Raw genomic sequence first — 24,604 nt, forward strand, 5'->3', positions numbered from 1 at the left:
TAAAATAAAATAAACATAAGTAGTTTATGAACTGTCTGAAAACTTTGGAGTGTTGTTTCGTTATCAAAAGTGGTGTGTATATATATGTATATAGAAAGCTGCTGAATACACACTGGACCAACGAGCTTACTTACGATTCGAGGAAGTGCATAGTCCACCGGTGTTTTGTACACACTATCCCACACGCTTGCATAATATCGTTATTTGCATGTATACATTTATATATAAATTTTCACGAAAGCACACGCTGAGGGATAAACGAGAGAATATACAGTACAAGGAGGTGAAGGGGATACAAAGCAACCTATACACATATATATACTTTGATAAGTACATATAATGCATATACAAGTTGAATGTTGGTACAAGCCTTGCGCACTCAGCGCTCATGAATATGCCGAAGCACGGTAGTTCAACGCAAACCATCATAACTGCCCTTCCCTTGGTCAATCTTGTCCACGATACAATGAATTTAATGTTTGCCAAATTCACAATGAAAAAGTAATTATATTTTACAAATTAGGCCAACAAAGAGAAGAAGAAAAAAAATATTTTAAATAAATTATTTTGGAAAACTTGATAGCCAAATCAAAGTATAATAATTGATATATTTTATATCAATATATACATAGTAAAAATATAGAAAATAGTAAATCTTATTTTAGAAAATCATCTGAAATGTAAACTAAAACTTTGACCAATATATGTATACTATGAGCACGTGACTTTACGTTTATAATGGAGATTTTGTGATGAAAATGTGTACATTTAGTCTTAAAGTATTTTGTTCCTTTCGGTAAATTGACGTTAAAGCTTGCATACAACATCAATGACGTTACATTGAATGATGATAGCTTGGGGCTTCTTGTATACTGGAGTGATAAGGAAAGTTATGGCTGCCTTGAATATTCTAAAGTGAGTTTGTCACAGACTTGTACTTGTACGACATTTCTACTTGTAAGCCACACATAATCCCCCCCAGTACTTTCTTCTTTGTTACTATATATACTAAAATTACTTAAAGCATGATAAATTCAAAGCTCCATTACAATCTCAATATATAAAGTTTTAGAATAGTATTATAAATATATTAATTGAACTTTGAAAATTTATTATTAATTTATTATTTTCAAAGAATTATATATAATATTGACAAATAGATAAATAAATAAAATTTAAATTCAATATATATTAAATTGTATCGTAAGCACAGGATGTTAACTAAACTGGGCAAAGTATTTAATGCTTAATAGAAAATCAGCCATCCATAAGATGACAAAGAGATAAACTCTACATGACTCATTCACTCTCTCACTCATTGATTAATCAAATACCAGTTGATAGAACGAATGTGCAAACATTAGACATCTCATCAAACAAGCAACAATGTCCCTAGCTCAATATTGGGAAAGATCAAAGTTCTAAGTTTAAAAAACTGGATTTTTCAATGCTTTTTTTTAGTCAATTTAATTAGTATGGATTTTTATTTTGTATATAATATTATATCGATAATGAAGAGTCAATTGTTGTCCATACAAACAATTTCAATTTATTCGTTGGAAAAATTAATAATACTTGCTTAATCCTGATAAAACGATAAAATTCAATAACGTGCGGAGGTTAATGTTGGCCTTTGGCGATTTTACATGGATCAACTACTAATATCAACAATTACGATGGCGCTGGTAAATTTCCATAAAACTAGTATCATAAATGGCCTTAAGGTTATTTACATTACATAAACTGATGAAAGTTCAATTTATCGAGATGGAAATACAAATAAATAAAATAGGGACACATTGCTTCGATAAATAATTTTCATGTTGTGCAAAATAAATTCATGATGAATAAATATGCGCCAATGTGTAATAAATAAATATATAAAAGTTTTTCATATGAAAATCAACCACATAACTATATAAATATGCAAAATATTTTGTTTTTTTTTTTCTCATAAATATTGAGAAATTATTTGACTGTAGGTTAATTGTTTAATCAAAGATAAAAAAAATATTTTTTTACTTGAGTTAGTTTAAATAAACAATAAGTTAATAGCTAAAACAACAAAATAAATTTTTGCATACTTTTAAACTATTTCTACATGAATTTTTTTTTACATTTTAACTTTTACATTCTTGTGAATATATTTTTCGAGATATTAATTTTCATATTTGTTTAAACATTGATTATGCAAAATTTGTATACTTTTTATTTCTGTTCATTATTATTGTTTAGATAAGCATTTTAAATTCATACATGAATTCAACTGTTTTACTGATATTCATATAGTAAAAAAAAAACCAAAAAGAAAATCATTTTGCTTATCTTTGAAGATAAAAAAAAAAAAATTTGTAAAATATATTTTGATATATAAAATATTATTTATTCATTCATGTATAATATTGTTATAGTGAATATATTTTTTATTTTTTAAAAAATTGAAATAAATATTTAGTTGAATAAGTTTGATCGATTAAACTGTTGCTTATCAGCGTAGGGCATGTATATGTATACGCATCGATCGATACAGATATTTTCCCCTATCGTTAAAGTGGCCGGAGGTGCACAGAGCAATGGCCTTATCGGTGTCATACACCCGTTGCCTCCGTATAACTCCTACTGATAAAACGCTTCATTCGTTTCGCAACGATTTTCAAATTCTACCTCATATAACGCGAACAAGAGTTTCATCCAACTTTCTGCACACCATAGACCAAAAAACATATCATATTTTTTTATTTTTATTATTTTAATATCAATGATTTATCGAAAAAAGTAAATCATTATATCCATGTACAATATATATGTATAAATTTATTTATGATGCGTTTAAATAAATTTAGTATGATGAGTGTTTGATGTAATTTAATGTTGGTTAAATTAATACTGAGTACATTAACAACCAAGCCCCAAGTAATAGGGTCATTCTGAGGTCATTGAACACAACCATTAAGATTAGAAACGAGTATAAGTGGGTGTGTACTATAGTCAACGATAATTCACGACTTGCGACAAATAAATATCTATCGAGTTGGCTAACAACTTGGAGAAAGAGTACAGAGAAGGTAAAGTTATGGCTTAATTGCCGATTCGCAAAGCTAAGTTCCAACAGAGAGAATCTGTGGAACCAATGTTAAGCCTCTCTTTGATAAAAGTATTATATATTGTGCACAGTAGCTATTTCATTTCCAATATATTTATCGACTTTGTCCTCCACTTATACAGCTGTAGTTAAATTTTTTCATTTTTATTTTTTTAACGCCAAGAGTTTTCTCTTCTGTCTTTAATATAAATTTCTTCTTTTCCTTTTTTTTTTTTTTTTTTTTTCTATATAAAAATTCTACTCTGTGCATTAAAAAAGGTTTTATCTTGCTCGATCCTACTTTTGTCATATTATATATATTATATTTTTATTTTCTTAGTTTTATTTTTTCACAACCTCTGGCTTTTTTACCACAAGGTTATACAAAAAGCTTTGCTTTTATATTATAAGTCTAATTTCAGTGGGTATATGCATCAGGTGCACAACGAGTTTCATCTTCTCTTGGGAATTGAGAGAAATATAGCAAGATGATGATAATAATGAAATTAAACTTATGTTCCATTTACGAGTCTTGCAGTATAATATTATTCAATTACGCGAAAGAAAGTGGCACAAGATTGTAGAAATGTTTAGTGTATTTGATAGAAACATTGCTTCAAAGAATCTTTATGACTTGATATATATATTGTTTGACAATAGCAAGATAACCACACTGAGGTTTCGCATTCAATATTAAAAACGTTTATATAAAAGAAAAGAAAAACAAATTTAAATTAGTTTATGAAGCAAAGTTAACCCATTGCCCCCCACACTGTTTTATTTCTTTGAACTGTGACCACTTTTCCACTTGATCTCATTTACGCACTATCTCAACAATCAAATAATAATACCCATATTATTTTTATTATTTTCATTCTTATTATTATCAAACAATTCAGCAAAAGAAAAAAAAGTAATAAATTATTGTTATAAATTTAAAAAAAAAGAACAATTCTCAGAAAAAAAACAATACAGTTATTTTCTATGAAAAAAAAAAAAGCTCTATACACAAGTATAAAAATTGATAGAGATATATAATCATACGGCTTTGCAAAATGCCTTAGTTACGTGACTAGAACGACAGTGGTCTTTAGATGAGTATTCTGTGACAAGATATATACCGGTAATGTTGGCATATAGCTAGAGAGATGAGCACAGCTCTTGAGCTTTCACATATTCAACATGATAATGTATGTAAGCGAAGCACGTAGAGTCACCTCGACGACATCAAAAATGGTAAGCTGATTGCAATGCGATATTCAAGTCAAAATTTTTCACTATATATCGTTCATTATTTTATATTTTTTTTTAACATGTATGTCATGGTACTAAATTAGCTTGTAACAAATTTATATGCTACATGACCCAGAAACAATACGTGCAATCATTTAAATTTTAAAAAATAAATAATTATAATTCATTCACATGATAAAATATGAATTGAACTATGAATTCTATTAAATTTTACATCATAATTAAATTGAATATATTTTTACACTTGTAAATTCAAACTTTTACCTATTGCATATTAATTTACAACGAAAAAAAAAAAATAAAAATAATTAAAATAGAATCATGAATATATGTATACATATATATTTTCTATTATATTTTTTATTTTTACAATAAATGATATCGATGAAAACTCGAGCGTGCCTGATGATTTTCACTTGAGCAAGTAAATTGAATGGCTTTGTGAAGTGGGTTGGAAAGGGATGAGAGAGAGAGGGGAAAAGGTTGATAATCTCCAGGGACCATCCAGGTGTATGGACGCGTATTTGATTAACTATAGAGATGAGCTCTCGTTAAATTCAATGAATGCTTTTTACTTTTATTATTCAAAAGACTCATTATATCCAACGCTGTTAATATATATATATATATATATGCAAATATTTATATATAATCATGAACAAAAAATGAAATTTGATATACCCCTACTGTTAGATAATGATGATTCATATATTTATTATTATTCAAACAATAGTATCAATGGTTCATGACTGACAATGACAAAATAAAAATGAAAAAAAAATATATAAAGTTATATTGTAGTACTGATCAATTTCCTTAATGGCTTTTATATATATTTTATAACGACCATCAGAATAACAGGTATACTTAAATATGAAATTTGATATTTTTTTACATTGTCATTGGACTTTATGTACATAGTTATTGTGTGTGCATTCACTCACTCAATGTTTTATTTTTTAGTGACAGTTTGACGATAAAATTATCGAAAATAGTGTACAAAAAAAATAAAAATAATATATAGATATATATGCACGTGTTTTAATAGAGAAAAAAAAATTTACTATCACTGTTATCATTTGTTTTTTTTTATTATAAAAATGACAACGGCCATCGGTCTTTTGGACATTTAATTGCTTGTCATTTTTCCCACTCACTCTCATATCAATTGTAATTCTTTTTTTTTTTTAATTGCTCAAAATTATAAATGGTATTATTGCGATTTTGATTTGGCAAAAATTCTCATAAGAAAATGCGTTAGTAGATATTTTTCAAATTTGTAGAGCAAATAGAGACCGGCTTAAACGACTCTTTAAAAAATTCTTGTCGTAGGCCAAGCATTATTTGATGCTAGAAAAATGTTGTCAGCCCAATAAATTTCTGTAGAAAAAATAGGTAAATTATAGGGCAACGCAGTCATTGGTCTCGTGTATAATATAAAAAAAGATGGTACATATAAATGACAATTATAAAGAAGATGTCGAATTTTATATATATACACAATTCGCCTTGGGGATAGGAGAATTCGATGGCATATATTTTCGACCCTTGGCTATTGGCCGCACGTGTTCAAATTCTGAATACTGTACGCATAATAATTTTTTTTTTTTTTTTTTTCTTTCATACTGTTTATATTTATATCTATATAGCTCTATAGATATTGGTTTATATATATATGTACCCTAAAATCGATTGACATTTTCCCCAAAGCAAGGTCCCTTTGTTCATTGTAGATATAAAATTTATAATGGATCAGCGACTATGTCATATAGTTGCTATTTTAATTCAGCACCCCTTTTTTTCCTGCTAAAAACATCAAAGGCATGGTAACTCATTAATATGTACCAATCCATTACATGAACATATTTTCTTTTGTAAACAAAATTGATTTAGAAAATAATAAATTCAGATTATATACGTAACATATTGTCGATATTATATACTTTCACAAAATCATCACAATCATGTTATGCAATTTGAGCTTTTTTTTTTTCCTTTTTTAACATTCTGTTTTTTTTTTTAAAAAAAACTTTTTATACTGATAACTTAATATAGAATATAGGTTAAAGAATAATGATAAAAAAAACCCTAAGGTTGAAAAAATATACTTTTAGAAAAAAAAAAAAATGTATTGTACTTTTTTGAAAATAATTTTCTCATGAAAAGATGGAAAACATTTAGATTTATTTTATTTGAATTTTGCATCTTGATGTTTGATATTTTTTTTTTTTTAAATATTGTAAAGATTACTTGACCTAAAATAGTCTTGAAAAAATAAATAAAAAAATCTAGAAAATTTACGAAAATAAAAAACCTCCAGAGATTATTTTCTAGAAGTCTATTTACCTATCGTGTATAATTTAATTAGATATTTTTTTTATCCATTATAATTGTTGACTCTCTAGAAATTGATATATATTAAGTACATTTTTTTTTCTCCAGTATATAAAATAAACATGGATAAATGACATCCAACAAAATCCTTGTAATCAAGTGCTTTCGTATCATTTATCTTACTTTTCTGTATTATTTTTTTTCCATCGTTTTTATCAAACAGATGAACTCAATATAAAACAAAAAAGAAAAAAAAAACAAATAAGAAAATGATTTTCAGTGTATTTTCCAGGACACTATTGCGTATATAATTCGAAAATATCCAAAATTTAACGTCAAATTTTGTATTCGAGACGACATGCGTACAGGGATTGTCATTTTACTTAACATAAATAAAATATATACCCATATATTTATAACTTGGAAATAAAAAATAACCGAGCTGAGTCGTAAAGGATTTTTTTTTTTTTTCTCTGACATCTCCTCGAGGGATGACAATCAAACTCATGCGCTTGTTTTCTAGTTTTTTCATCAGTAATCTTTCCGACATTTTGATGAGGTAGGATCTGGCCTCGGTCCAATACAAATTCCATCCTACCTCACAGATTTATTTATTTATTTATTTGTTTTTCATTTTTTTTTTCATTTATTATTGTTATTATTATTTTTTTCATTTATTTATTTTTCTTCATTTCGTTCTTTTTCACATTTTCCACTTTCACGTATAACTTTTCTCTTTATCGCTGTCAGACCGTCCGTACTTTCTCGTTTTCTTGTCTTCCAATTTCCCCTGACTTACCAGGCGGAACCGACGAGCAACGACCCGAGACCCATATTTTTCTCGTCTTATTTCAAAATATACAAGATATATAAAAAAAAAAAACGAAACAAAAAAAAATAAACATATATTTTTAATTACATCAAGCTTTATATAGTAGTTGTATAAAAAAAAATTATTTAGAATTATTTTAAAACAAAACAAAAAGGAAATAACAATAACAAGTATATTTATTGAAATGATACAATATCATTATGAAGATTAAATTTTATTTCAATGAAAAAAGATTGTGCCTTTTTTATTGTTGGTTATGTTGATGATGAAAATATATTCTCTTTTATAAATGGTTAAATTGTTTTTTGATACAACAATTCACCTGCTGAGTCACGCGCACAAAAAACCGTGTCTGACTTAATGCACAACAAATTGTTGGGCATTATGAAAATAGCAATCATTGTGTTTATCACAAGCTCAGGGTTACCATAATATTAGCTGAATGTTTTATTGCGTAGTTTGATCTCTTGCCTACCAATCTGATGAGGGAAAAATAAAATAAAAAGGGGAACCTAAAGCTTTTGGTGCTTTGTATCACTGCAGTATTATTCTGTCTTTTTCTATCACTGCCACCATACATGAAAACGTTTGAAAATAATTTTTCAAAGCGCAGTAATCCTACTGGACGCACGTGCCTTCGTCATTTGTCACGCAGCACAAAATTGCCTTTGTTGTGGTTTATATAGAGGCTAACCACATGCAAAACTCATCAATTAATATTTCAATAATCATTTTTTTTTTTTTTAAATAAAAATTGAAAAATATATTATTATTATGATTTTTTTTTTATATAACTTTATTATATATGCATTTTATGGGCTGAATTTCATTAATGTTAATGATATGTAAAATTTTGACACACGTTGATTATTAAATTATAAATCATCTATTAAAATTTGATTAAAAAATTCATATGAAATTTTAATGATTACATTTTTAAATTGAGCTGAAATAGAATCATTAAATGCCAGTGAGAGAAATTCGAGATTTTTAGTTTGTAATAGAGAGCATATATCCATTATGTATTTCTGTGTTTATATAACATGGTGCATGTTTATGATCCCTTTTTATAAATATACAAGAAACATATGGAGTAGAAAAAAAAAAAAAAAGACAAGTGTCATTTTGTCAGAAGGGGAGTAAATTCAATTGAGACACCAAGATCAAGGAACAAAAGGTGGCGAGTTTCAGAATATATAAATTTGATTGAAGCACATTTATGATATAATAAAAAATAGAAAAATGAAAAATAAAAAAAAAAAAAGAATTCACTTGGCACTTGCAAAAAGAAAAAAAAAATAGTAAAAATAATTTTAAAAAACTGCTGTTTTCGTAAGATAAAAGAAATGTTGGATCCTAGAAAACTCTTTATTTGACTTTCGAATTAGGTGCTTCGGTGGATGTTTGAAAATAAATGGGCAGAGTTTGAGATGGCTTTACCCCCTCTTCTGTTCCCTGACCCTATGAGTTTAATTCTTAACCTCGTGCTGATGCTTCACAGGTCTGCACATAATTCGTGCTTTGTTAGAAAAAAATAAAAAATAGAAAAAAAAAAAAAAGAAAACAAGGCTTTTATGTACACTTCTGGCTTGAAGTTATTTTCCAGGGGTTAGTATAATTGGATCGGTACAAATTAGGAAGCCTTACTTACTTTAACAGCCAAAGCACACGAAAAGGCGTGAGTAAAGATTGTATTCCTATACATCCAAAAGCTCTGGTTCATTCCTTTCCTGGTTCATGACGTGAAGGAAAAGATAAATTGGACGAAATGGAAGAGCACTCTTCCCTTTTAGATTGAGTATCTTAGTATATCCTCGAATTTCACTTTTTTGTTTTTTTTTCTATTTTTAAAAAAGAAAGTTTGCTATACTTTTATCAACTCACAACTTGATGACTATTTCTTTCTACTAATGCATTTTTCAGATCGATATCAATTCATTTATACTATTTTTTTTTTTATTGACAACGTTACTTTACAAATTTGTACTGTTAATAAAAGAACACGCAAAATGCTAACTAATAAATATATTTATACTAATAAATATATTTCTATTTTTATTATAAAATTACCTATTATAAACTGAAAGAAAATTTTCATTCAAATTAAAACAATATTTATGCCAATCAAGCAACAATAGCATATTATTATAACATAAAATGAGGATGAAATAAATCCATCATTCATTCAATAACATCATGTATTTTTAATAATATATTTTTAAAATATTATAATAAAAAAAAAGCATGAAAAAAAAATTATTTTTAAATATTTAAAAATAATTATAAATTAATTAATTTGAAATATTCTGATGTGAATTGATTGCATAAGTGCTTGTATGATAAATATATAATATTATTGGTTTTCAATATAGCTATAAAATATTTATGTATTTAACAAATGGACATATTATAATACAACAGGATGTGTTGAGGTAATTACGTTGTATACAATCAACGTTGAGCCCAGTGTTCGTTGACAAACACGACACTTGCAAATGCAACCGCTCTTGCAAATGTCTATCATTCTCACCTGTCCAATACAGATTGTCCGAGAGGTAATTTAAAAAAAAATTTATCCTACATTATTTTAATTTTTTTTAATACGTATATATGTTGGTTAATGAACTGCTTGTCATGCATCGCCATTTGCCATATTGTTTTTATTTATTTTTTTCATTTTTTTTAAATATAAACTTTAGCCCCAATGTCATGTTTACGTGGTAGACTGCTATATGATCCGTAATTGAACATGTCACTTGATTACCTCTACTTGAAATTTGGCAACACTGTATCCATTGTTGTTGTTGTTGTTGTTGTTATTTTTATTTTGACTATGATGACACTCGGTTGTTGTATTTAGAACGACACGTTGTGTTGTTTTTATTTCAACGTACAATAAATATTGGTGTCTATTTTTTTTTCATTAAACTAAATAAACATAATATTGATTTTGAATAAATTTTTATTATTATTTCAATATGAAGCCTTTTTTAAATGATATACTCATATGAAATTTTTGACTAAATTGAATTTATCAGTTTAGTCAAGTTAATGAAATGGAAAAATATTATCCAAGTATCTGGATATGAAAAATTTTTTTTAAATTAATTTTTATTGAAATCAAATACAATCATAAAATGTATTTTTTATTTTTCAAATATATACATAGTTTTGGCAACTCGAATAAGGATTAATTTGCGTTGAAGGGGTCGCGTAAAACGAGATTTAAATTGTTTTTTCGCAAATAACAAAAAAATTCAGCAATTTTTTAAAATAACTTGAGTTTTATGTTTTGAAAAAAAAAAATAAATATATAAGCTTTATCTTATTGGCAGTAAGTCTAGTAAATTTTTGAATGATATAAATTTTTTTTTTTTACTTGTAAGACGACCTGATGAAAATCTATTTTTAAAAAATAAAATAAATCTTGTACCTTGAGACGATAAAATGAATAAAAAAAGAAAATATCCTTGGGCTTGGCTTTTGGCAAAATATATTCTTTAAATTTAGGGGATGTGTATATACACTCGAAGAATCATGCACAATCTTTCACGGTCAATTTCCATCGCTTAACTGATTTTTCTCTTCACCCTCGCATATGCTTGAGTCTTTTCCAAATTTGTGGTTATTGCTTTCACCATTTTATGATAAAAGTAGTTTAGCCATACAGTCGTTTACGCTTCTGTATAAAAATATTTACAATCTTTTCGTCATACCAGTAAGAAGTATTAAAAAAAATTCAATTTAAAAAAATAAATATAAAAATTTCTTGAAATATAAAATTATCAAGTTATTGGAGCATATATGCATTTTGTTTTTTATTTATTTTCCTTTTTTTTTTTTTCATTATTATATTAGTTACAAAAGTATTGTTATTAGACTTGTAATGGTTTTGAGTTTTCGTGTTTATTTTCGATCAAATAGTAACCGATACAATGCTCATGGCGCCAAAGCGTTTAATCGCTGTTAAATTGGACGTTCGACAATTAACGTCCGATCCAGCTAAAATTTATGGCTCATGAAGGGACGCTTACCTAACAATTTCTCCATATTCCATATTGCCTCACACACAACCCAACAAATACGATATCTAAAATTTACTGCAATTTAAATATTTTGATCTATTCATATATTCCAAAATTATCAACAATATATATTTTACTAACAAATGAATAATAAAAAAAAAAGAAAATATTAAAATCCAATATCATAAACATTAATCCCTCATAATCGTATGAGATAGGAATTTTTTATTCTCATTATTTCTGACAAACAAAATGAAACAAAAAATATATATATCAACAACCCTTACGTTAAATAATGCAGGAGCTTGTTGGATGTGACCCAATTGAAGTTTCAACGATGAAGAAGAGAAAAAAAAGAAAAAAAAAAGAGGATTGAGTAAACAGAAAAAGCCGTAAAACGCTGAGGCAAACAAAAAAATAAACGTGTGTTTCACAAACTGTGCATGTATCGATTAAAATAGAAAAAAAAAAAACAACAACAATACACAATAATAATAACAATAATAATTATTGGAATGAGTGAATGAAGTGCACAGTAGTTAAAACATGGGGAATGATACGATATAGATTGTAATACCGGATGCCTGTGGGGGTTGATTTTGTGCATAGGTGTAGAATCGTTCAGTAAATGTGAATATGAGACTAGTAGGATTCCACAAGGGGTTATGTACTAAGGGTGAAAATGTCATTCTACAATGCAGATATTTGCATATATTTTTCCCTTCGATAAAACTTTACTTTATTTATTTTTTAATATTTATCTAAATTATAATAACGTATGAATAAATGAACTAAAAAAAAAATATAATCAAAGATTATATTCAACTGAGATTAGAGTCATGAATAATGTTTTTTTTTTTTTTTTTATAATAAGTTTTCAAAATAAAAAAAGAATATGTCAGAAATAAGACACAGATGAATCATTCAAGCTCATTGATGCAAAACAAACTAAATCTGACATTCGCGTTATACCAAGTTCCACATGTTGTATTAACTTTTAATATTTTTTTCAGCAAACTTAATTTGATGACAACCCTCTTGGCTTTTCCATATACATAATTTATCCTGTATTATTTTTAATTTTTTCGTATAATTATTATAATATAGATCTAAAACATATTATATATATATTTATTTTACGCATCCATTGCTCCCTAATGTCAAGTAAGCTTGCATTAGAGCATAATGTAGTTAACGCAAACAGCTGGAACAAGTTTTAAGAGCGTATCAAGATTGTCCTGGTTTATACTCAATAATATTATCATGATGATAGCTATCAGAATATATATCTCCGGTATAATGCAAACGTTCTCTACCAAATGCGCATCATTTCAAATCATGTGACCACGAGATGATGACTATCATGTTAAAATATAACTGATGAAACAAGTCATGCATGTAAAGCAACAGTAATGAGTTTTTACATGTATATATATATACAAATTTACATGGATATTTACAGCATTGAGATTGACACGGGGATTCTTCCTGTGTTGTACAATAATTTAAAGATTGTTGCGACCGAAATATATCACCCTTGAATATATATCAGGTTATCGTGGCGTGATTATCTTGCTGAGAAATACTCACCGGTTAAAGGGGTCTATGTGTTGAAGTGTTTGTGTTTAATGTATTTATATAGATAGTATAGATTTTACACAGATACATTTGAACACTGAGTAATACTTTGAAGAGACTTCTTGTATATATATATGCACACACAAGGCTCGTCAATAGGGTTGAATTTCCCTCGGGAGTATATCCGATTCTTATAAAAAACATTATTACAAAATATATTTTTTTTTTCTTTACGAATCATTGATTATTTTTTATTCAATGAATTATATAAATTTGTTGAAAAATTTAATCACGTTTATTTTTTCCCCGTTGCTATTTATAAAAAAAACTTTGAAATTATATTATATTTATTGATTTTAAGAAATTATATCTTCCAAGATATTTATCATTGAGGATATTGACCTAGTTTTTTTTTTTTTTTTTTTTTTCATTTACTCATCAATATAATGTCGATTTATTTGATTTGGAAAAAAATAGGTTTGTTGGTTTTTTTTTTTTTTTTTTTTTCATTATTAGATAAAAAGTATTATTGAAGAAAAATAAAATTTTAGTTTTGGCAAGTTGGAATATGGTTACAGTTACTTAATTTTAAATATTATTCGTTTAAAACTATTTGTCTCCTTGAAATCTTAATAACAAAGAAAATTCAAAGTACATCAGTCAGAAGTTTTAATGAAATCGCAAGGTGCTCAAAAAGCCAAAGTCACGAGAGAACAACGCTAAGTTAACAGTGTGCCATGGAAAGCACCTCGCGGATTTTCTTGAAACTCTTGCGTCTTTACTGAAAATGAAAAACTAAGAATTATTTAATACTAAAAAGTGAGATAAATGTGTACAATGTCAATGTTGAATTGAGTATTTCTTATCTTACCTGAAAAACCCCTTTACTAAAATCGCAAAGATTCATAAAGACTTAAGTTTAAGCTTCTTAATAGATATTTATCTCTTTTGCTATTTTTCATTGAAGTGAGGAAAATTTCAGTCACGTTATTTTTATTCTTTCATATTTCTTGAATCATTATTTTTATATTTAAAACAAAATATATGACCTCAATGGTTTTATAATTTTGTAATAAAATCAATGTGGATTAAATATTTTATGTCAATCTTAATATTAATGCGACATTAAATATTATAATTTTGAAAGCATCTACTTTATTTTTATGCTATTCAGTGTGATTTTAAATTAACATTTATATATGTATAATGTCAAGAAATCATCAGTTATATTTATCAACCGCAGAATATAATTTGTAAAATGAGTTTTACTACATCATTTGAAAGTTTGTCTATGTAGTTTCCAATAAAGTCATCAAGAGTTTTAAATTTAAAAATTTACGAACAGAACTTTTTTTTTTAAACATATAAATAGCTTTGATGCACTTATGAAACTTCAAAATCTGATTTTATCATCTTTAACAGAAACTTTGTAATTTTTCTTTGTTCTAAAAATGGAAGATTTTTCAAAAATTTCTTCATCACTTTTAAAGAAAAAACTTGATACTTTGACTAATAAATTTTGATTAAGAATTTATTTTTTCAAATAAACAAAATATATATTTGTTTTTAGTAAATGTTTTTTTGAAAAATGAGAAAGTATTATTCTCGGTATATTGACCATTTAAATCCCATTCGAATTTGTTGGATCTTTTATCTATTATTGCTTTCAATGATTTGGCTCAAAGTATAAAGCAAGCTATCTTGATCCCCATGACGATATCAAATCAACCAAGTTCTCACGTGATATGCAGTATAGAAAAACAGAGGCCTCACTACTATTTTCCCGAGAGACGTATTGAACGACATCCCCTTGTTTTCTTAACAACGCGCATCGATTCTAGTGATCGATTGTAATTATTTTTTTTTTCTTTTATTTCAAGCTCTATTTTTTTTCCCTTTTTACCATACAGCAATCCTCTCTTATTCAACAGTTTTTTTTTTAGCCAGTCTGGCATAAATCCCTCCCTATGCGGCAATACATTTTCGACAATTCATTAATTGCCGACGTTGTTAGCAAGGCATTGTGCGGGCGTCGCGTCGGTCCCGCGATGGTGCTCTCGAGTGACTACAAGAGTGAGTTTTGCGTATACCGCCTGCTCGACCACCGCATTGTCATGCATTTCAATCCAGCACATAATAATACCCAAGTTCCTTTGTCGCTAACGCCCTCACCTCGAATTTGCCCAGTTTCCTTCTATATTCTACTACTGTGCCCATATCATCTCTACATATATGTTCATATACAATATACATATAACTGTTCCCATAGCGACCACACTAAAACACCCTGATGAAACTTTGCACTGCCCTAAAGCGCCTAGAAACATGATAATATCGAAATGCACAGAGAAACTCCACATATCTCTATACATTTAGACTGATACACTACCGCACAGTATGCAAGCTCACTGTATATAGAATTGTCATCGAGACATTGGAGGGTGCAGGACACATAAACTTATCTATTTAAGCTAACGAGTAAACATATTTATTTTTTTTTTTATAATACACTCAATGATAATCTCCATTATATACAAAAGTATAATTGAAACAATCATTATTTTATTAAGACTGTCCAATTTTATTTTTATCTACTCAATCAATATATGTATATACAAAATAACATTCAAATTTAATGTTTTCACAACAATTAGTACTTTGAAAATATCTCTTATCATAATGAATTGTAAAATGTATAGAATAACCGAGAAATTTAATTCTTGTGCTATGATATTTATAATTAAATTCTATTTAGCATGATAATATGTACAATAATAGTTTATTTTGAAAATACTTGAATTCCAAAATAATCAGAAATTCTTTTATTCATTATTGTAATTTGATATTTAAAGTGTATATCAAAGATAATGCAATAATAATAATTAATATTTGTTTAGATTTTTTAAATTAATATTTTTATATAATTTACAAAAAAATATAAAAAAGTTAATAAGAAAAAAAATCTTTGTTTTAAAAACGTGAGCATATGTTTTTGTAAAGTTAAGTTATTACATTATCGTGCAAGTTGAAAGTGAAGGTTTAGTGAGGTTAAGTAGTGGACAGAGACAGGATACCCGATTGGATTGGTGATGGTACGATTATGGGGTTCTAACGCAGGACAACTGGGCCAATCGATATTGCCGCACCAAATAATGTTGGCGGTAGTAGCAAGTAGAAGTAAAAGCACCAGCAGCAACAGAAGCAGCACTAGCGACGGCAGTGGTGATGGCACCAAAACAGAAACGACAGAAAGTTTGGTAAAGGACGAGGATTCAACTAAACAGGATACTCTTCCAACATTGGTCGTGTGGTTATAATAAGAGTAACAAAGACAGACAAAAGTATAGAAAGCCTGTTATGTGGCGCCACTTTACAATGCATAGTTATACTTTGCAACTACTATCTCGACATGCGCATAAATTTGATTATACTTTTTTCTCTTTTATATTTTTTTTTTGCCTGTTATCAGGATCAACGAAATTCACCATATTTACAAGCACTCGTTTTTCAACTCAATGTAATTTTATCGACATCGTCGTGATGAATTTTTCATCAAGATATCCGTATGATTAATGACCATAATAACATAGCTTATAAAATTGCTACTTTTATTAATTAACTATTATATAAAATAATAAATTACACAATTTTTGATAAATTAATTTGATACTATAGAATATTGTATAGTCCAAACACTAGAAAATTGACAATTAGTGGTAAATTTTAAGGTTATATATTTGCAATTAATATTGTGGTCAATTATTGACATGATAAATATATATCTGTATAATAATAAACATAATATTGATTGGCATTGTGTGTAATGTCTTATTTAGAGGATAGTTGCAATTTACGATCAACACAACAATTGACAATTCAGAATTATCTAGTTCAACATTCCTATATGTGGTTCAAACGTTTGTCTGTAGTTTCAAACGTTCTAATTATGTGAATCATCAAAGCAATTGCAATATAATTGAATAACATATGTGTTGAATTGTGTCAATACAATTTCAAAAGTTTATCTTGTATTTATAAAAAATTATAAATCAACTATGACTAACGTCAAAAAGTCCAATATAATAAAAAGAAAACAAAAAAAAAGTTAACTCAACTTTTTAACAAAAAACTTTAATACTTTAAAATAAATTTTATAATAATCGTAGATTATAAAGGTTTTTTTTTCTTTTTAAATAAAATACATACTCATTACGTTAACGACTATTTCTTCATTTGTTCGCTTATACCTGTGAGCTATAAAATAAAACCATTCCAAGAGTTTCGTATAACACATGTTTAGACAGATGAGACACTCGTCCGAATCATCATTTTACAAAGGTCCGTTAATGAACCAACCGTAGCTTTGTGATATTTGAAACTGCCTCTGTACGTGAGGTTTAAATATTTCAACAAATTGTAATTCGACGCAATTTCAAAAATATTATTTTGTTTTGATATATATTAATGTTAATTTTCACGATAACCATTAACCAACCAAGCACAAGTTTCAATGATTTTAAAAATCGCCAGAACAAAAAAACAAAAAACAAATTAAAGAGCTTTAGAAAAATGGTATAGCACTTGACTTTTTTTATATAATACTTTTAATTTCAATGTCAGCAATTAATCAAAATAAATATATGCTTGATGGAAATTGTACAGTAATAATGAAGCCTATTCTGTATTATTTTCACAGTATATTGTTAAGAAAGCGTGTGACGGATCAAAAATTTTGACAATGACTCGGAATAATGCATGTCAAATGATGATTGTTTGTCATTGATATCACGTACGTATGTAATATATGTACTTGAATTTCACAGTAAAATACAAAACAAGTGAGAATATGAAGATTAAAAAAAAAAAAAAAAAGGGGAAAATAATAATAATAGTAAAACAAAATGAGGGGCGCAAGTGAGGATGGGGGTGTATATATTGTTAGCCACTAACCAATGCGACCATCGTGAAGCACATTGTAGTATAAGCCAGGCCACCGCGTAAGCAAATTAGAATAGTGCACGTGGCTCGAATAAGTTGTACTCTGTGTCTCTCTCAGTTAGAAAGAGCCAGAGAATAAGATTTGAATTTGTGGGTTTGATTTTTTTTTCTCGCTCGCCATCAAGTACAATCATTATTTTAAATTCATCCAAACAATGCCCTCTGTGTCTTGCAGAGCAATTATGAATTATCTTTATTAATATATATAAAAAATAATTGTACACTGATTATTGAAGTATTTTGATAAAACTTTAAAAGTTAAATTATTTTTATAATCAAAATATTCTGTAATTATATAATACATAGCGTTGAAATGAGAATAAAACTTGCTGGACTATATTTCCCTTGGTTTGTGTTTACCCCGAGGCACAGAACCATCAGCAATTACAGTGCTTTATTGGTTGGGGTTGCGTGTCGCTCATGGAATTAATGCAATTCGCAGGAGAGACTACGAAACGGGTTGTTACTTCCCTCAACATGCGAATCCTTTCTTATTTCTTTATGCCCCTTCACGTCAAAACCATTCATGCGTAACTCATCAACCGATCGTTTGATTGTAATTACTTTTTCCAATGGTTAATCAAAATCATCGACATTGTATTTGATGAAAATATTATTTAAAAATTTTATTTTAAATATTAACAAATATTATTTATATTATTATACTTGGTAAATGGCAAAAAATAAAAAAAATTTCTCATTTAAAAAGATGCCAGATTATTATAGCATAGTCGTTTATACTTTTTTTATAATTTTTTTTGTGTTAAAATTTTTTTCTCTTTGCCTTATTTACATTCTTCAATCCTGGGGGTAAAGATAAGTCGAGCCCTTGAGTATTGTCGCGTCGTTACAGTCGTCCTTTATCGGGCTCATTAACAGTAACACTCGAGGATTGTATACATACAATATATGTATGGAAAAAAAAAAAAAAATAGGGAGACATTATGGCGAGACTGCACGAAGCCAAGTGTGGCTTGTAAATTTAAAAATTATTCTAATTATTAGCTGTCGCCAATACAATTTTATTAAAGTAGAATTAATTCAAGTGGAATAAGTTGGTAGTTTACAAATAAATTAAACTCATCATTTTGTCATTTTTGAATTCTAAAGTCATTCTCATTTGTTTTTTTTTTTTTTCTTTTTTTGATGGATATTTAACACAATCACTTTTGAAATACTTGGTTGTGTATAAGATATTATTATTCTCATGAGCATCAACATTGTAAAAAATAAAAAAAAATAAAATGATGCTTGAGTAAAGCGAAGGAAATTACTCCCGGGGGTGATGAGAGTGAAAAAATCAAATGAAAATTGAACAAAGCGGATCAAAGACTTAATACATCTACCCAGACTGATCTCTGTGATTTTATTTTTTATTTTTGTCTTACCTTTTTTTGTTGTTGTTTTTTTTTTGTGGTCTTATCGCATCTCGCATTATATCTATCAGTAGTGCAAGAGGATATGCTTTCGTCTGATCAGTTTCCTGAAAAATCAAGCAGAAAAAAAACAGTTAAAATAAGTCAAAATTAAAAATAATGAAAAATGAAAAAAAATATATAAAAATAATCAAGTAAAATAAATGACACAGAAAGAAAAATAAAAATTTCAACAATGAATTATTTTATCAGAACATTAATTTGACATTGTACAATTTAATTATAATTTTTAAGCAATAAAAAACAAAAAAAAAAAAAAAGCTATCATTTTACAAACGAGAGTTAGTGCTATACTATATATTTGGTTTAAATCGTCCGAGATGCTTTTTTCCAATTTATATCTTTATTTTTCGTTGCTCTTCTTTCAATTCTTTACTTTCTCCTTTTTTTTTTTTTTTTATTATTTATTTATTTATTTACTTTTTTCTACTCTATCTTGCACACTTCAAACGATAACCCCGACTCACAATCACCCATTTCTCTGTCTCGACGATATCTATGGCGCCTAAACTATCGTCGTATTATTTTAGAACTCTTTTACAACCACAACAAACGCACTTTTCCTCACATTTTACTTTCATTTTTTCCACTGAATCTAACATATCTAACAAAGAGTCTTAAAGTAGCTGAAATGCGATAAAGATAAAAAATAAAATATCCAATAAAATATACTTTTGTGTTATATATTGAAAGAAGAAAAAAAAAAACTTCCATAAATAATTTACGTATTTTTATTATTATTATAATTTTTTTTTTGTTTGGATAATCTTATATACCATTCGGTCCATTGAACCTCTTAGTATCTCTTGTTGCAAATGGTGTTGCTTTATATTTATAAAATTCTATCATTCGACATGTTATAGGACACATTGTAAAATGTACATACAAGCAACCCACTATTACAAACTTTCAAGATATAATCTGCGTTGGTGATAAAAATTTATCACCGAAAATTCCGAGTATTGGAATTTTTTATTCCTCTTCAACGACACATACGATAAAAAAAAAAAGTGCTTCATAATCAAACTTTTTAATAAATCGTTTTTTTTTTTTTTTAATAATAATTTCGATTTGATACTTAAAATAAAACAAGAGCTTTGTTTGTTTTTTTTTTTTTTTCTCATTTAAAATATTACTTGAAAATCAATCTTTTTTTTCCATGATACTGCTCTTTAATTGTTTTTTTTTTTTTTTCAATCATTTTTTTGTCAATACCTCGAAAGTATATATGAGTATATTTGTTTTTTAAATTTTAAAATGTCATTTGAATATATACAGTATAGCATACTACTAAATACGCTTGAAGCAATGAAAAAGAAAGAAGAGACCTACGTTTAACTCAATTTTATATAAAATTGTTCACGTTAATAAGATTCGCACAGTGAACAAAAGCTTCAGCGTTACATAAAACAGGTTACGTGACACGAGTGCACAATGTGCATCAGAAGCTGTGCCAATTTTAAGCACAAATTTTAGTCGCTGAAAGCTTCAGAACCGCATGCCATAGCACATTTGATAATACATCTTAATAGTTAGAGAAACATTCATTACGACCACTGTATTTTTTTTTTTTTTTTAATATAAAACAAATTATACAGTGGCAAATTGTATTTTTATATTTTTAAATAATTTTCCAACAATCATACTCGGTTTATTTATTTTTAATACTATTTTTTTTCACATCTCATTCAAGAAATATAAAAAATAATAAATTTTAATAAATAACAGCTTATATAGCTATTTTTATATGATGATAAAAAAATATATTAAAATGTTTAAAGTGCATAACGCTTATCAATGTCTACTTTGTTATATGTAGTTTTGTTTTTTTTAATCCTTCTTTATCTCAAAGTTGATAGTTTAAATTGTAGTGAAAATTTATAAACAACATGCATGTATGTATATTTATGTAATGTATATATATGTGAAGTGAAAAATAAACTACAAAACAACAAGAGAAATAAAGAAGATAGAAAATACTAATGTAATCTGGAGGAAAGCCAAAAACTAATTCTCTAAAGTTACAGTTGATGAAGACAATGAGACTATTTTAACGAAAAGATAGTTAAACTTGGGTCAATTTTTTATTCAACATTAACTCGTTTCGACTTTGCTAGTGTAAAAAATTTCATTTTATTTATTTTGTAATTTAGACAATCGATTTATTTTACTATATTCCTTTTTTTTTTTACATACATAATAAAATAGGATTTAAATTTCGAAAAATTTATTCATCAATAATAGATTAGAGACTAAATAAATTTTACTAATTTATATATGATAAATAAATTTACATCTCGTATGTATTTTGTTAGTTATTTATTATATTATTTAGCATATGAGTTATGAACAAATCAATATTTCTTGATTATGTATATACACAAAAGAAGAGAGTATAATTCGCGACTGGCTTTTGCCTGAAATCCAAGAAGAGAGAAGCATCATTCAAGACCTTGGTCCTTTGACTGTGGCTTCTCTAATAAACATTGATTATGCATATACATATATGTACCAGCTTAATCATGCCAACCTCAAGTGTGTATAGACTCAGAAGGACTACAAGAACACATGGATACAAAGTACTTCATCAGTTAATATTGATTCAGTCTCTGTCCCTCATACGAATAATCATAAATGGTCAGACAACATAAAATAAAAATTTCAAAATAATATTTAACAAAAATGAAAGGAATAAAAAGAAATAAAATTGCACAAACCGTATCAAAGCAATCATATAATTAAAGTAATAAAAATATTTTTCAATATTATTATTATTGAACGATAATAGTGTACGATAACGTCTATATATACTATTGTATCACATTAATAGACACCATACAATTTATATTAAACGATCGATAACTAAACAGCAAAGTGGGAGTTGTTTGAGGTAGGCCTGTTTTGACCACATCATGTGAAAGCCGCAATTATGTTTAGCTATGTGAGGGAAGTTTGAGTAAAGTGGATGAAAAATAATAAAAATAATAAAAAAGTAAAACAACAGAGGGTAAATTATTTGTTGCTATATATATTTTGACATGCAAAATTACTAGAAATACAATTGGTATATATTATTTATAATTATATCTAAATTTATTATTCCATATAAAATATTAAAGGTTAAAATTTAATTTTAATATTGCAATTTGTATTTTATAAAATTATGATAATTTTAATAAACGTGATGATGATGATTAATCGTCAATATAATATAGTATAATTTATTTCATAAAATTAATTACAAATATTTATCTGATTATTATAAATTCATTAATTATATTTTATATTTTTTTATATTTTTAATATTGTTATATGAAAATGATAATCGTTGAATTATAGCGTGACAAAAGTGCAATTATATATCTATACTAAACACAGCATATCAGATTGTACAAAACGTTTGGAAATTATCATCCCTTGCAGAAGACAAAGTACTGAGGGGTATCAAAGTACCAAGGGGTGAGTTTGTGAAAATCTAAGGCAAGAGTGTTAACGATAATATAATAATAATAATAAAAAATTTTTGGACAAGCATTGAAGATGAGCACTGATCGTGATGCCTGGTCACGAATCTGGGGGTTACGTTCGATCAAGCAAATATATACTAGGGTTAGCAACCTCGCAAGTATCAACCCCCTCTAAGCAAAATATCGAAAAATAAAAAAAAAACATATAGCCACTCGGAAACTAAGTGTATATATATCTATATTTTGTCTTGCAGAACCCCCAATTTTTCTCTTTTACTCTCTTGACTGAACCAACGATCATATAACGTATCTATTAGGTATAACCGTTGTTCCATCATCATTAATCAAACTTTGCCATACTAGTAAAAATTACAGCTGCATGTATACACAACTGACAGACTTTGAATTAACCAGCATATATCCTAGAGTTAATGTATCAATTCAAGTATAGTTTTAAAAAAAAAAAAAAAATTGACTGATGGACTAAAAGACAAATAAATTATATACCAACGATATTATGTTTATTGAAAAATTGGATATAATAAAATTGACTATTTAAATACAAAACTTTTTGATATGTTTTTAGTTTTTAAGATTTTTTCTTTCAACATATTTCTCGTGTATACATTCAAGATAAATAAAAAAAAAAAGTGTTATTATTATTATTATTATTATTTGAAGAACTATATTTACTAACTTAGATATTCATGACAAGGAATAAAGTCAATGTCTATATCAGAGTATGAGAGTTAAGGGTTTTGCAATAAAGTCGGTTTTTCTTGACGTTGGATGAATGCAGTGAACGACAAGACGAGGATAAGAAAAAAAGTAGCAGTTTGCTACAACGAATTTCAAACTGACAGCCAAATGCTGAACAATCGAGATATAAGCTTCTAAAAATTTTTTTATTTTTTTTATTTTTTCCATCAATATATATAGAAGAATAGTTTTGAAACAATAAAATTCTTGTTATAATAAAATTTGGCTTGTTATATTGTAGAACAATATAAACTAAATTAAAACAGTAGTTGAAAATTTTCTTACGAATCATAATACTATATACCCTTTTTATATATACACTCAAGTGACCATTGTTGGTAACAACTTCAGATTTTGTATCAAGGGCTCTATTTCTCTCTCGTATGTTGAGTAGATGATAAACTTAATTATCTTTTCACCTTAAAGGTCCGATTACCTAAACTACTTAAATTTAAGCATCATCCAATTACTTGACTGTATAATTAGCTTCATCTTACGATTAATTATTTTTTTTATCAAATAAACCACAGATATAAAAAAACTAACATGACTTTTATATTTAAATTAATTAATTAAATATAAAATTATATGAAAAATTTACATAATGATAATTACTTTTATTCAGTGTTGTATTAAATTTAGAAAATCAGAAGTATTTTTTTTTTTTTTGTTAAATTTTAAAATTCAGCTGTTGTTTTTTTTGTCAATGAAAAATGTATTATTCATGATAACACATAGCTGCATTGTGGATACACAGATAAGCATTGAAGTTTTTCAATAGCTACAGTCACTGAACACAGGACGAACTTTAAAAGGCTAGTTACTTCAAAAACCTTGTA

At 27.1% G+C, this 24,604-nt stretch overlaps 1 protein-coding gene across 4 annotated transcripts in view; it reads left to right on the plus strand.

Moving 5' to 3' along the window:
- Positions 1–24,604, plus strand: part of LOC122855575 (teneurin-a) — a 222,660-nt gene that overhangs the window by 96,975 nt on the left and 101,081 nt on the right. The gene's annotated exons all lie outside the window — the stretch shown is intronic.

This window comes from Aphidius gifuensis, linkage group LG4, assembly GCF_014905175.1.
Source record: "Aphidius gifuensis isolate YNYX2018 linkage group LG4, ASM1490517v1, whole genome shotgun sequence".
Lineage (NCBI taxonomy): Eukaryota > Metazoa > Arthropoda > Insecta > Hymenoptera > Braconidae > Aphidius > Aphidius gifuensis.